General features: G+C 39.1%; 2 protein-coding genes across 3 annotated transcripts in view; both read left to right on the top strand.

Annotated features, from left to right (window-relative positions):
- Nucleotides 1-15,758, top strand: part of adss2 (adenylosuccinate synthase 2) — a 238,197-nt gene that overhangs the window by 104,620 nt on the left and 117,819 nt on the right. The gene's annotated exons all lie outside the window — the stretch shown is intronic.
- akt3a (v-akt murine thymoma viral oncogene homolog 3a) overlaps nucleotides 7,145-15,758 on the top strand; it is a 61,266-nt gene continuing 52,652 nt past the window's right edge. Inside the window, exon 1 of one of the 2 annotated variants that reach the window (XM_022205049.2) lies at nucleotides 7,145-7,284. The gene's annotated coding sequence lies outside the window, so the exon portion shown is untranslated. Of the gene's footprint in view, nucleotides 7,285-7,394; nucleotides 7,670-15,758 lie in introns of those variants that run through there. The other variant, XM_022205048.2, reaches the window with a different exon arrangement.

Here is a 15,758-nt window from a genome sequence, read left to right as displayed (position 1 = left end):
ACCGTGGCTGCAGCTGCTCTGTACCGTCTCGTGTGTGCATATGTGAATGTGCACGTATGTGAGTGCTCTTGTGTGTACGTTTCCCCTGCACAGGGTCTGTCTGACCGCAGCTGTCCCTACCTCTATGCGGGTCTCCGGGGCAAGGCTGACCTCTCTCTCCTGAAGCCACTTCAAAGAGACCGGGGACGGGCTGAAGGGGGCACAGGGTGCCGGCCGGCCAGCACGGCTGCTGCTTCCCTGGGCTTTGGGAGCTGGGGAGCTGGGGCTGGAGTTAAGGTAGGGGGCTGGAGGGATGGGAGCAGGTTGGGTGTGTTGCAGGAGGTGAAGGGAGTCACAAACAAGGGGTTAGGGTGGAGGTCTGGCAGGAGGGCAGAGACAGGAGGTGAGGGGAATGGGGGGAGGGATGTTGTTCTAGTGGAAAGCTGGAAGTTTAGCTTTGTGGGCTGCTCAGTCTGAACACACCTCCTGTGCCCTGGTGTCACTTTGGAGTTTGTGTTATTCGCTTTGCAGCCATCGCCTCACCCACAGGGAGCCATGGGTCCGGCTCAGTGAGGGCTGATGGCACAGCGGTCCTGGAGCCCACTGTTGTATAAGGATGGGGAGGGTCCCGATGGAAAAGACAGATTATAAGCTACACATACCCCTACAGAGAAACGGGGAAAATATCTGGAACAACTGATATAATACTGATGCGTATAATTCTTTAAAAACTGTGTTTGTCTGCAATAAAAGGTCTGAAAACCAAGGGCAAACAAGGGAAGGAAAAAAGCAACAACATAGGAAAAAGTGAAGAAAGGTATCAAAAGGAAAAAGATGAAAGGAACGAACACCTTTGAAGAGACAGTCAGAAGTAAAAATTCAACTCTTCATCTTGTATTTTAAAGGTGTTAAAATATTTGCATTGCATTACACTGTGAGGTGTGTTTCTGCTTTTTAGCCAGACTATCAGGCCATCAGTTTGCCTTCAGGGATAAGTGTTGGTCAGTCAGTCCACCACTTTAGTCCATTCTGAAATGTCTCGACAACTGTTTGATTGGTTGATATTAAATTCTGTAGATGTTTCCAGATGATGAATCCATCCTCTGATTTTTACTCTAGCACCACTCTGATGTTCACACATGTGGATGTAATGGTCAGAGACTGGTCAGAAAACATTCATGACTTCATCTAGATGACCTGCATTAACTCCTGTCTATTTACTTCTACTTAAACTAGTTCATGTATGCTGTTTAATATTCTTATGCTCACTTTATTTACCTACACACATGGAAACACAACATGCCGGAGGTTCACAAACATGTGGTGCACTTGTGTTTGAGATCACGCGCTGATGAGCTAAACGTACCTAGAGGACCGCACCTTAGCGTGTTGCTCTTCCACAGCTGATCTGACTGACAGGACATATTTACTGTTCTCCTGCAAACACTGTTCGTAATGAAGCCTCGGGGGAGCCCAGAACTAATACAGCTAATGCACTGATTACAACATCACTGAGTATCCGAGTCCCTTTGAAATGAAGGTCATATAGAGAATAACGTTAACACATTGAAAGGAAATTCTAAGTTATTTATCTTCCTGTAACACACACCCTATGAAATATGTAACCATCTGTGTACTATATTCATTGTGTACTTATTTTCTTTCACTTTGAACAGTAGCTTTTCTGCCAGCAGCGGCATTTCCCCACAGAGCAGAAATAATAAGCAAACACCCAAACTTCCTCTACAGATTACGGTAAATGAAAGTGGGAAGTGACACAAGAAACCTCAATTAACCATTTTGCAACACAGAATGTGACAATCCTTCAAAACGCCGTTACTGACACGACACAAACTCTAGTTATATGGAAGAATGGTGGCCTTGTCAAACTGAAGTGGCCCAGGAGAACAAAGATTCAAGCCGCTGTGTTGGTTAGCATCTGTCCAGCAAGAAGCCTCGCTGTGTAACAGATGCTGACTGTGATCTTCTTGAATAGAGGCGATTATTGCCGCAGTGGTTTGGAGGGACCCGTGGAGCGACAATATCACCCGATTATCCAAACAGTAGCTCAACCGATTACCATGAAATGTTGTACAGACATTCATTTCACCTGGATGATCAACAGTAATGACAACAAAACTTGTACAGTCATATTTATGTCATCTTAGAAGTATTTCAGAAACACGGTTCGCCTTAACTTTTAAAGACACGGAGGCCATTTTTCATGCTTTCATCTTATCACATCTGGATTACTGCATCAGCCTTTTTACCAGTCTGAACTGAAAATCTATTGATCCAGTTCAGGCACCACAAAACTCAGCTACCAGATTTTAAATCATGAAATCACATCAGTCTTGTTTTAGCCTCTTCACACTGACTCCCAGTATGTTTTAGGACAGATTTGAGGCCCTTCATGGCCTCTTTTCTAGCTATATTTCTGACATCCTGGTAATGTAGGCACCATTATGCACTTCAGGGTCTTCAGGCAGAGGATTGTTCCATGAGTAAATAAATAATTGCAGGACTTTTTCTAACATAGTTGACATTTTTATTTATTTATTTGCTGTTTTCAGGCCTAAAATAACATAGCTGCCTATAACCAAACACCACATGGCATTTTTACAGAAAGATTCTTCTAAATATTATATATAAAATTGAGTAAAATTGAAATTGAAAGTTATTTAAAAGATATTGTAGTAAACCTGTTGACTACTTTATTTTAAATAAGTCAGAAAGCCTTGGAGTCTTCCAGTCTTTTCTTCAGGAGGAAATGACATCATGTGGAGCAGGTCATGTGATCTGGAATTAAAACACTTCCTTGAGAGGTTATTATTAATAAGTGATTGTTTCCATAATAAATAACTGTGGAATTTGTAAAGACGTGATCATAATGAACAAAAAAAATCCTTTTACTTTTAATAAAAAGTCCCTCAATTATATATTGACCACCACGTTATATGATTTTATTTGAAATGCATTTTTTAAGTATTTCTTTTAAATATTTTTTTTAACCTTCTCCAGTACTGTGTTGGTTTTATACACTTACCTGTCTCTTAAAAAAATTATCATTTTATTATTTATCTATTTTATATTCTGCATTTCTCTTGTGAAGCACGTTGGATTTTGAAAAATTCTCTATACATAAAGATTATTTTGTTAACCCCAGACCTCTTTATCAGCAGTGGAAGATCAAAGCTTTCTCTTATAAAATATCTAAACATCTACTTGATGTATTGAAAACATATTTTGCACATTTATAATGGTGGTTTTCATCATAGTGTACAGACTGGCATTTCTGATTTTTAATGGAACGTCTTGGCAACTATGGATTTGCTAAAATTTGGAGCAGATATTTGACCACCTCAGACTAAATTTATTTTGCCCTAAAACAGCAAAACCAGATTTAAAAAGATACCAGCAAAAATAAGGACATTCAGCTCTACTTTGTGTTTCCTACATGCTAACGTGCTTCATTTATAATCTTATTCATGTACATAAGTGTCCATATGTTGCCTACAAATAAATCCTTGCTTTTATTCAAAGCTGACACACTTTTACTAGTATAATTAGCACACTTATCTTGTCTTTATAGCGTTCCAGGACAAACATTTTATCTATGAGATGAAGTTGCAGAGAGACTCTAAGTTATTTATGTGTGTGTTTCTGTCACAGGGACACGTCTGGCCACAGCAACGGCAACAGAAGGGCTCCCCTGTGTTGCCTTTTTCCTTTTCAAGCTGTCTCTTTACCCCCACCTCCACTGCCTCTCCATCACACACACACAAACACACACACACACACACACACACACACACACACACACACACACACACACACACACACACACACACACACACACACACACACGCACACACACACACACCTTCCCGTGCTGCTGGTTTCAGCCCATACTCCCCCTCCTCCCCTCCTCTGCACACAGGGCTGTGAGCAAAAGGCCAGCTGATGGCAATATGTGTCTTAAGAGAGGCCAGAACAGAGCACACATATATAATCTGACACGCTAGGTCCACCTGTGTCTGCACTGTGTGGCCTGCTGTGCCCTCGTACCCACACCTCCTGCCACTGCAGCCAAGCTACAAATACAGAGATAAATGCAAGAGAACAGATGATGAAGGGTGATGTTTTGTGTTGTTTTGTTATGTATGTGTGAATATCTAGCGTCCACATAGTGTCTTACGGATACAACAGGAGAAAACACTCATTCATCCCGCGGTGCAGTCAATTATGAAAGTCTGCTAACAAATCCGTGATACACATTCCAACATATTATGGAGGTAGTTGTGACCGTGAAATGCTGATACAGGCAAATGGTTGTCTGGACTGTTTTTTATTGTTATTATTATTTTTGGATATGCAGATGAAGCGAAGCTATAAAAAGCCCTGAAAAAATAAGAGTCAAATCATACAAAAAAGCTGAAAAAGTGTTGGATATTTAAAAAGATTATACAGAATGAGAGAAGAAAAAATTGTTTCACCCTCCTGTTGACGTCATTTAGGGGCAGCAAAAAATATTGTTTCCTTGTCTGAAAAAAAATCCAAAAATTCAGCAAAAAATTTCCCAAATTTCTGAAAATTTCCAAAACCTTCAGAAAGAAATTTTCAAAAATTCCTTAAAAGTTTTCCTTAAAAAATTTATTTTAAAAAAAAAAACACTCTCAAATGTGGCAAGAAAATACTTGTAACTATTTTCAAAAAATGAATAAAAATCTTCCCAAAAAAATTCTAAAAATATCTGCAATGATTATTGATATATCAGTAAAACGTCTAATATTTTCTTTAAGAGCATTCACAAAAAAATCAATCAAAATCCAGCGAATTTCCAAAGAAACATTTTTAACTTTTCTTTTTTCCACCAAAAAAATGTTCAAAGATTTCCCAAAAATGTTGAAAATGTGGACATTAGAAGTTGCACTGTGAATTATATTTTTTTCCACATTTTTAAAGTTTAAAACGGGTCAGTTTTGATCTGCACGTCGACACGAGGGTTAATTGAAATCTGGGGTTATAGTGGCAAAAAAAGAAAAATATAACTGCTACTCTCTTAAGCAGAAGAGAGGTTGTGGTTTTATTTGCTTTTTTTGTATTTTGTTTTAAGTCTTAGCACAATGGCACATTAAGTTCAATAAATGACCCAACCTATTGCCTGTAATAAAATGAAAGCACCATAATAGGACAGCTGACCCCACTGGCTTGAAACGACCTGCACAGGAATTAACAAAATGTATTGTGTAAACAATCTGAGCCTTAAATGTGCACGGAACATTTTGGTTTACACTACACCGATCAGCTGTTGAGCTGTGGAGGTTTCAGTCACATGCTGTGCAGCTGTCTGATCCCTCCAGCTGGAAACAGCGTCAAGATACTGCAGCGTAGTAAAGTCAGGAAGCTGTGGGGACAGTCGACTGACTCCCAGGTAACTCTCTGCTTAGCTGCTCAGAAGCTAAAAAGTTTTCTGTAAACAACCCCTGTTGCTTTTGTTTGTTTATTTCATTAGAGGGCAACTCAGACTGAGCTTACAGAGAACAAAGTTTTAACAGAAACAATATATGTATAGATGCATTTATTTATTCCTGTATTTATGGTAATCAAAGATAAAACAAAGTCACTCAGTCATTGTGCTTTCCAGTAGTGAAAAAAAAGACTTTAAGTGTTTAAATGCAGTGTTATTTATTACTATTTAAAACATTTCTTGTATTATTAACTCTCTTGAAGCTCTGGTTTTGGGCTCTACCATCTTCCGTGGAGAGGCAAACAGGAAAATAATGAGCTAAAATCCAATACAAAGCGCTGTAAATCCAAAGGGAGCTGTAGATTTAATAATAACGGCAGTTTACCTTTTACATTGTCACATCCAATCAAACTTTATTACAGACTCGGGGTCCAGATTAAAGATACGACAGAATAAATACTGCAAAATCAGCGCTAGTGAAAGGTTTCTGCTTTGCTCTCTGGTGCAAAAATGCTTCTTTCCAGCTTAACAATGCAGGAAAAGAAGGCATTAACATCTAGAAGAAAGGAATCTCTACAAAAAGAAGGCCATAGCCTGCTTGCAGTAACTAGAAAAGGAGAAAGCCATTAACTGTCCATCACAGGTAATAAAGGTATCACTTTGTACAGATTCCCAAAGATACACAAGGAAGAAATGCCTATCATCAGCTGTTTTCCCTCAGTCACATCTAACATTCAGCTTCTTGGATCAGAGGTGAAACTTCTTCTACTGCCAGTGCCAAGGACAAGGCCAGACTGCAGCGAATCATCAGCTGAAAAGGTCATTGGCTGCAATCTCATGACCCTCCAGGACCTTGAGTGTGTTTGCAAGATTGTGGTTGAACCCTCCCAGTCTGGACATAAACTGTTCATGCCACTCCCCATCGGAGACCGGAGCCTCACACCACAGGAGCAGCTTCTTCCCAACAGCAACTGGTCTTATCAACAAGGCTAAAGACCTCCAGTGACATTTCCTTTCTCCCCTACCCTCCAAATTAGACACTAAATCAATATGTTACATGAATGCACTGATTTTTTTTTACGTAGGATTATTATTATATTTTGCACATCTCAAGTTATTTACACCATATAATATGTAAATTTGCTGATACTCAAATGCACATTTATTAAATATTTCTACTAATTTTATTACTTAGAATACCTTAGATTTACTCCACCTGCTTCTTAATTATCTTGCCACATTTACTATTTGTTTTCTTTGAAAATGTCTCTATCATTCTTTAAAACTTCTCTTGCCAGCCTATTATAATTAGGGCTGTTTGTGGAACTGAGTGACTAAAATGTGTTCACAGCATAGCACGTTAACACTGAGGCCAAGTGATATGTAATAATAATAATTATTATTAAAAAAATAGCAAAATAAATAAATGCAACTCCAGACAAAATGAGTAAGTAAATAAAAGCACAAAAATGCGATATTCAATTGAGGAAAAATAAATAAAATAGAAAAATAGAGGGTAAAACCATAAAAACAAGGGTAAAAGAATCAATAATAATACTAAATAAATAAAATAAATACCTGAATATACACAGGATGAAAGAGAATGAAGCAAACAAAACAAATAAATAAAAGCAAGTGATGTAAAAGAAGACAGTAATTCCAAGACCACACATCTCGCAGATGAACAGCCCAAATTGCCAAATTCTCGCGATACTTGGCTTATTAGCCGGTAGACGCACACGGGATGTTGGAATGGGATGATGAGAGAGCTGTATGGTGGAGGAGAAACGGACGCCGAGCTGAAACCGTTAAAACCGAAAACGGGAGGCGAGACGGTAAGGGCGTGAGTGCGTGTGAGTCTAGTGTGATGTTCTGCGTGTGTGTATGTGTGCGTGTGCGCTGACAGAAAAGGGGGGGTTGCAGTTTCCCTGGGTGACGTCACTAGTTTTCCCGAGAAGTCAAAACAACCGTTGGCTGCGGTAACGGTCGCTCCTCGGAGCTTCTCGGAAATCCGTTTGATGTAGCTCCCAACAAATTATCTCTGTAACGTTCACAGCGGCGCTTAGCTTAACTCGCAGTTTAGCCCAGGCTTCTTCTTTTTTTTTCTTTCCTCCAGCATATTCAGTCACTCAAAGAAAAAAAAACGGGAGGAAAGCGAAGTCACCCGGGCGGTGTGTGAACAGCAGGTGCACAGGAATACCAGCGCACCTGCCGCTACAGGTAATGCTGTTAGCTAGTCGCACTGCTGTGACTGTAAACATGACACGGAGCTCGCTACTGCTCAACCTTAGATTCGGTTTGTTTATGCCGTGATAGCGTTAGCGAGGTGGGGGCGTACCCGTGTGTTGACAGATCACTTGGGAATGATGCTAAGTGCGTTGTATTAGCCAACAGCGTGTTCCCCCATATCTCTAAACTAATAACTTTGTTAGCCACAGAAATGTAACGTTTTTATGATTTCATGTTTGACAGCCACATCCAGTTTTTCTACCATGCTGCATGCAATGTGCGTCATTTTGACAGCCACCCTGACGTAGATGATGCAGTGCTGTGTGTTAATCATTCATGCTCTGATCAGTGGCAATGATAAGCTGCATTTACACTGGAAGAACATCCATCCTGCTGGCTGGATAGAATTACACATGGTGGTGTTTATGTCTGCTTCAGAGAGGTACAGCAATCAGGCACAAAATTCCTCAAATCTGTCCAAATGTCTTGTAATCTGCCTGCATTTTTTTGTCTTTTAGACTGGATGTAAAACTGATCTGGTTACAGTTTCGAACAGAATTCAAATGTGTGTGTGTGTGTTTTTTATCCATTATCCAGCCAAAATGGCTCAAATCACATGAAAGTCATCCAAAAAGCCGTCTCAGAATTTGTGAGTAATGACAAAAACCCACAAAATTACTCACAAAATTAATGACAGTCGAAAGGACTAAAAAAAAAAAATTTGTTCAAAATGGCGCAAAAGTTGTTCCTCAAATTTGTTCAGAAAATCATGAACTCTGTCTGCATATTTTGTGTTTTAGACTGACTGTAAAACTGTTCTGAACTTTTAACATCCTTTAAAAAAAGACTTGAAGGTCGTCCAACATAGTTGCAAATGACTCAAAAATAGTCCAAAATTGCACAGAAACGATCCAAAATTCCTCAAATCTGTCCAAAATGTCTTGTAATCTGTCTGCATTTTTTGTCTTTTAGACTGGATGGAAAACTGATCTGGTTACAGTTTCTAACAGAATTAAAATGTTTTTTGTTTATCCATTAAAAATGACTCAAATGACATGAAAGTCATCCAAAACTACATGAAATGTGTCCCGTTTTTTCTCAAAAATTGTCAATAGTGACAAAACTCCACCAAATCACTCACAAAATTAATGAAAAATGTCCAAAATTACTTGAAAATTGTCCTCAAAAAAATTGTTCAAAATGGCACAAAAGTTGTTCAGTATTCCTCAAATTTGTTCAGAAAGTCCTGAAATCTGTCTGCATTTTTTGTCTTCCAGACTGAATGTAAAACTGATCTGGTTCCAGTTTTTAACATCCTTTTAAAAAAGACATGAAGGTCATCTAACATAGTTAAAATGACTTCAAAATTGTCCAAAATTATGTAGAAATGATCCAACATTCCTCAGATTTGTCCAAAATGTCTTAAAATCTGTCTGCATTTTTGTCTTTAGACTATGACACCTGGATGGATGCGAAACTGATCAGATTTTAGTTCTTCATCCGTTAAAAATGAGTCAAGTGGCATGAAAGTTGTCCAAAAATACTTGAAAATTGTTAAAAAATTACTCAAAAAATGGCACAAATGTCTTGAAATCTGTCTGGATTTTTAGTGTTTTGGTTTTTGACACCAGATGGATGTAAAAGTGATCTGACTGTAATTTTTGAGGAAGCTTTTGATGCTGCAGAACCCCCCCCCCCCAGCTGCATTTGACTTCAAAAGTGACTACATGTATGATTATGACAGATAATTCTGACCTATTAGAATTAGGGCTGTTTGGGGAACTGAGTCTGACTAAAATGTGTTCACAGCATAGCACAATAACACTGAAGCTAAGCAATGTGCAACAAAATAAAATCACATTGAAATTATTTCGAATGTGGTATGAGTCATGTTTTGGTGAGAATGCTAATTTTTGCATTTCTTTTTTAGTGAAACAGAGCTAAAAATTATGATATATTTTTTTTCTGTGTCCTGCACCAAACAAGTTTGTGGATCAATTTATAATTGAGGGACTTTTGTAGTCCATGGCATATATCTTGCATAGATTTTTATGAAAAGTAAAAAATTAATATTTTTTATGTTCATTTTCATCATATCTTTACAAATTCCATAATTATTTATTATGGAAGCAATCACTTATTAATTAAAAAAAATGACTGGATATCACTAAAATGTCAACTAAATATCCGTCCAAACTTAATAATAACCATCTTATAATAATCTAAACAATAATAAAATGAGCTTATTCAACAATAGTTTGGATTGTGTTCTTTTTATTAAGTTGAGAAAATCAGGACAGGTATTTCTTTTTTGGGAATATATCAAATTTGATGTGGAAAATACAAAATTGTATCTGTGTCCGAGAAATCCCTTTCAGCTAAGTTGCCCATGACAAACACACCTCTCAAGGAAGTGTGTTAATTTCAGATCACATGACCTGCTCCACATGATGTCATTTCCTCCTGAAGAAAAGACTAGTGAGACTCCAAGGTTTTCTTAGTTATTACTCCGCCAATGAACGGCGGAGTTATGTGACGATCAGTGTACGTTTGTCTGTGAATATGTCTGTCTGTCTGTGTGAAACATTTCCTAAAAATGAACTAACGGATTTGGATGAAATTTTCAGGGAATGTCACAAATGACACAAAGACCACCTCATTAAATTTTTACAGTGATGCGACATATACCCTGGATCCATGGCTTTGTTAAGTGTTTCCTATTGTCAGATGTAGCTCCTGGCCTGGCGTCACTCTAAGCATGACAACAAGTGAACACTGTGTCAGTTACCTGCTGACAATCACATTATTGCGATCCTACTACAAAATGGCTATGATTTATCTGTTGGAAATGATATAAGGAACAAATGATTAAACTGTAGGGTGTTTCGGAGTCCCATCAATTCCTGCTGCCTGCTACATATTTAGGTCACGCAATGTAACAAACCCCAACCAGAAAATGATGAAGCTTCTGATGTTTCACAAAGCTTTTATTTCCATTCAGCCGTCAGCCCTATTTTGAACACAAATTCATCTTTGTGTCTTTCCCTCATTTCTTCACCATAAGAGCTTGTCCTCATTCCAGCTGCTTCTAAGTTTAGACACATACTTTGCTAGACAGCAACAGCGTTTTCTTTCATCTTTATGTGAATTTTCTGACTTATCGGCAGTGTCTTCGTCATGTCAAGAAAGCTCTTCTTGGATAATTCTTTCCTGTGCCGCTGGAATGGTGACACAATAAAATCCCGTAACTGCCATGTGGTGTTTGGTTACAGGTGGCCATGGTGATTTTAGGCCAGAACAGCAAAAATGTCACTTCATTTTTGTTATTTTTCATGACAAATGAACAGAACAGCATATAGACAGAATAATAGCCTTCACAGTGTAATACAGTAAGGGCCAAGTCAAGGTTACAGGTGTCCAAGATTGTCCATATAAAACGTTGATCCTCCAGGTCTTTCTTGAGTAAGAGTCTTCCATGTATTTGAGTTACAGTTTGTTTGGCGTTTGCTCATTCCAAAACATAGCCTTACGTTCTCATACAGTTCAAAAATTGTCAATAAACAACTCAGTGACAATAATAACTGTGGTCACATGATATTCAGATAAGATTTCCATTTTTCCCCAATACCTTTCACCTGTTTGGGTTGCATATCTCAGAGCAAAAGTCAGTCAGCAACAGTCTGCCAGAGCCGTCCAGCAGTGATACTCAGGATGCAGGCTGTACTACTGTGTAGTTACCTGCATTTGGGCAGTGCACACTTCATGTGCATGAAAATAGAGGAAATTAGACTCTTAAGCAGCCTGTGCAAACTACATTGTTTAACATAAATGAGTATTTCTTCTATCAGGCGCACATTAGACTGACAAATGAACAAAAAAACATGGCTGAAACACATCCTGTATTAGCTCAATGTAACACTTGAGGTCTTGCCAATGGCTGGCTTTCATTTTCGGAAGCGGATTGTGGGCTCAATGCTGCTGATGTCAGCCAAAGTTCGTATGAGGCCGCAGTTTGGGAGATGAGGTGAGGTGTGCTGTCCTGCAGGAGGTTGTTGTGAACACTTTTTCTTTGTGTGCTGATTTACCGTTGAACAGTCGCCTACATTTTCAGCAGTTACTCTTCTGCAGCGCTCTGTCTCCTTTTCATATGTCATTTGTATCAGAGTCACACCAATGCTTTCGCATATTTCGTATATAGGATACCCTATATACCATAAGGTATCCTGACACGTAAATTGAATTTCTTAGGCTTCAGTTCATAGTAGTATGGAAAAAAACTCATGCAGAGACTCAAAACACAGCACTCTCTATGCTTATTGTTCTTTCTTTAGTGTGAGTCAAAGTCATATTTATGTGCAATAATACAGTTCCAGGCAAGGATCTGTTTTAGAGCAATAATTGGTTCACTGTCAAATTGGTATCTTATCAAATGAAACGTTAAGCAATCTATGCTTTGAAGATTGATTAGAAGTTTTTCGGATGTAAGTCTATTGATCTGTCAGCTTGTTTATTGATTTTTTGATCAAACAAAACCATTAATTAACTACAATGACCATTTTATTGCTCAAGATTTACATTTTAAATTGCAGTATTGTAGGGCTTAACTGCAGGGATGTGATTTTTCCGCGAATTCGCGGAATTCCGCTTTTTTTCAGGGATGGGAATTTACCGCGGATCCGCGGATTTCCGCGGATTTCATTTGTTTGAACGCCGATTTCACAAGTTTGAACACTTTATTGTCGCTGATACTCCCGTGCGATGGTAACGACGTTAACAATAGTTTGTTAACGACGATTGTAAACGGCCCAGCGATTGGAAGTCGCTGCGCCGCCGCCCCCCCTCCAATATTGGTGTCAGTCTATTCTGGTGACTAATTGCTGTAGCCATAGATGTAAAACATGTACTGCTTGAAAGAACAAAAAGAGCCAATGTACTTGTGGATGTGGATTATTTTATGTCCTCTGATTCCACTCTAAATTATTACTCAACATTTGGCTGTTTTTTTTTTTGTTTTGTTTTTTTACCACTGTAATACTATCAGACACCAAAGATGACATGAACAGTGTCATGGTATCTTGTAAATATAGGTCTGGTCATGCTTAACATGTGTCAGCTCTGTCATTTCTTTTTCCAGTTGCCATTTTTTTTTATAGAATTACAAAGTAAGAGGAGCTTTTTCCACCTGGTTGTAGAAGAAGTCCCATTCATCTTTCCCTTACACCATGTTAGTGACTCACAGTTGGGTCACTTCTATGGCTCGGATCAGCATGAGCCTCATCTAGTTTAAAGCTAATGGGGTTTAGAAAATGCTCTGTAGCTTAAATCAGTTCACTTAAAAATGCTGTTCGTGAATTCAGTGACTACAGTATGTTGTAATTTTTTTGTTCCCAGCCGTAGTGGCAAATGCTACACTTCATTAGCCTAGCCGCGCTAGACCCAGGTCTGAAGACGCAAGGGTCTAGGAACTCTCGACAGGGAGGGAGGCGGGCTAAAAGGTTGTCTTTCAAATCACTCTGCAGCAGTTGAGTAGGTATACAACCAATCAGCACAACGAATAGGCTGACATAGTTTCTAGAGCACCGGAAATCAGAGGATGCGGGAATTCGGTGAAGCCTTATTTATCTTTCTTATCTTATCCTTTGTTTATCTTTCAAGTTGAATTTTAGCTTCAAATCTTTAAGGGCTGCGGCCAAAGCCTAGTTGAAAGATAACTGTTTGTGCGCAGCCATCTTCTTGTCTGTCCTTGTTTCTATGGTTGTTTCCAGTTGTTTCTGTCAGAATCGTCGCGCCTCTGTCGTCACTTAGTTACGCCCGCCTTGTGACTCTACACTTCATGGTGATTGGTCGGCCAGTTTTAGGAGCATCCAACCTCGAGGCTTACCGAGGGTAACTAGACCGACCCTGGCAGAGAATTAAATTCGTTGTCGTGGAAAGTCTAGCGCGGCTAGGCTAACACTTCATACTTCTGACTGGATTATTTTCTATAGCAATGGCAGTCGAGGCTTATGGGTATTCTAGTATGCAGACCTGTAGTCTGTGCACTTACTGTAGTGAAGACAGGACTTCTCAGAAACAAAGAATCTAAACAGATGTGCATAACAGAAAACACCAGGGTGGTTCAATTATGATAATTATTGACAGTGTAGCTGACTGTTTCGTCCCTGCTCTTTGTTTCTGTATTTCTCCATCACTCTTTTTGTCTTCATGTTTCTATTTCCTTTGATTCTGTGTTTCTTCTCTGACCATCTCCTGCTCCTTATCATTTTCGTCCTTGTTGTTGCCTCTGCAATGAAATATCGTGAAATAAATGCAGTCTGGCAGGTGCTTCCCCTGGCATGGTTGGTTCATCATGGCAGTGCATATCACCATAGCAACAGCTGCCCTGGCGACAAGGGGTTACCGCTGTCTGGTCATTGTGTTCCTCTCCTCTCCTCTCCTCTCCTCTCCTCTCCTCTCCTCTCCTCTCCTCTCCTCTCCTCTCCTCTCCTCCTCTTAGTGCGATCCGGGTTATGCTCATCCAGATTAAGGCTAACGCTAACTGAAGCTTCATTGAATAACACCGTAGTGTTAAAGCTTAATCCACAATTGCATAGTGTCTATAAAAAGACTTTGATCCCCTTGGATGTAATTACTAGGGCAGAATGTCATTTGAATATTATTTCAATATTATTATTATTATATACGATGGCCTTTTTTGTAACTAAGTATAATGATTTAAAACTGGTAAAAGTTTTATATATGTAAAGAACTATCTAAATAAGTATTATTTACAAAGTAATTCTTTAGTAGTAAGTAATAATATGAGTCTGACCAGGCATAGTTTTGAATACTACAGAGATATTTCAGAAAGGTTTTGTTTGCAGACAGCCATTTTGGTTAAATCCACTCTAGATTACTGTGGCAAATAAAGCATACAAAAGACTCAGTGATTGAAATTTAAAGGATGCAGTTAGCTATAACTTTCATTATAGACTAATTTGTTGATTTATCTTGTGACTGAGCATCTATTCAAAACACGTATCTATAAATGTGACTCCCACTACAGTTTACAAAACTCAGAAAAGCAAATGCTTGCATTACAATAAGCAGGAAGCTGTGAATGTTTCACCTTTTTTAAAATTCTCCATCAGAATTGATAATCGGTAGTTGCCGCCTGATGTATTTATGTGGTTGTGTGTGTTCCATTTGCTATTGATTCTAGCAGAGTTGAAGCCTTTAAATTAACCAGATTCTGACAGTTTGTGCTTGTCTTGATTTACATCTCTTTAGTTTGGGGTTACTATAACTTATGTATCAAGCAGAGCTGCAACTATTGCATAGTTTTGTTGTTTTCATTTCTATCTCTTGATTATTTTCTCCACTAATCAATTGGGTGTTTTGTCTCTAAAATATCAGAAATTGGTGAAAGATTTTCATCCCCCAAGCCCAATATGACATCCTCAAATAGCCTGTTTTATCCACGACCTAAAAGATATTCAGTTTTCTGTTCTAGATGCGTAAAGAAACCAGACAATTTTCAAATTTAAGAAGCTAGAATTGTAGCATTTAGACATTTAGGTGAAAGCGTGATCTTTGCAGCAGATTTTGTAACCAGGATGTCAGACGTGTTGGACTAGTCTGCCTTTGTTCACCTGGTTCCCGACTGGTCACGATTCTGCTTGCCTCAACATTAAAAAAAGCTCTGTGTCACCTGCTTGGGTGTGTGATTCTGTGTGGTTCTGTTCTGACGCTGCAGTCCAACCAGAGTGTCTGCAGCAGTGCAGACACGAGCTGATCTGAATACTGATTTCCAGCTAGATAGCTACGAGTGCTGGCCAAGCCGCCATAGCGCTGATCTCCATTCAAGCTGAGCGGCGTAGTGTTGTTGCGCGTTGTGTAATACAGTGTAGTAGGGTGCATGTGAGGTGAACGCGGCAGCTATGCAGAGAGAGAGAGGGAGGGGAGGGAGAGCAGGAGTGAGACGACGGAGAGGTGCAGAGATTTGCAGAGAGAAAGAGAGTGTGAGAGCATCCCTAACTGCCGTTGTTGCTATTTATATCCAAGCCCTACTCCACAGTCCTGAGATGCTCTCCCACCTCCC

This window comes from Acanthochromis polyacanthus, chromosome 15 (assembly GCF_021347895.1).
Source record: "Acanthochromis polyacanthus isolate Apoly-LR-REF ecotype Palm Island chromosome 15, KAUST_Apoly_ChrSc, whole genome shotgun sequence".
Classification (NCBI taxonomy): Eukaryota; Metazoa; Chordata; class Actinopteri; family Pomacentridae; genus Acanthochromis; species Acanthochromis polyacanthus.
The sequence above is the reverse complement of the archived record's forward strand: the minus strand, read 5'-3'. Positions and strand labels throughout refer to the sequence as shown.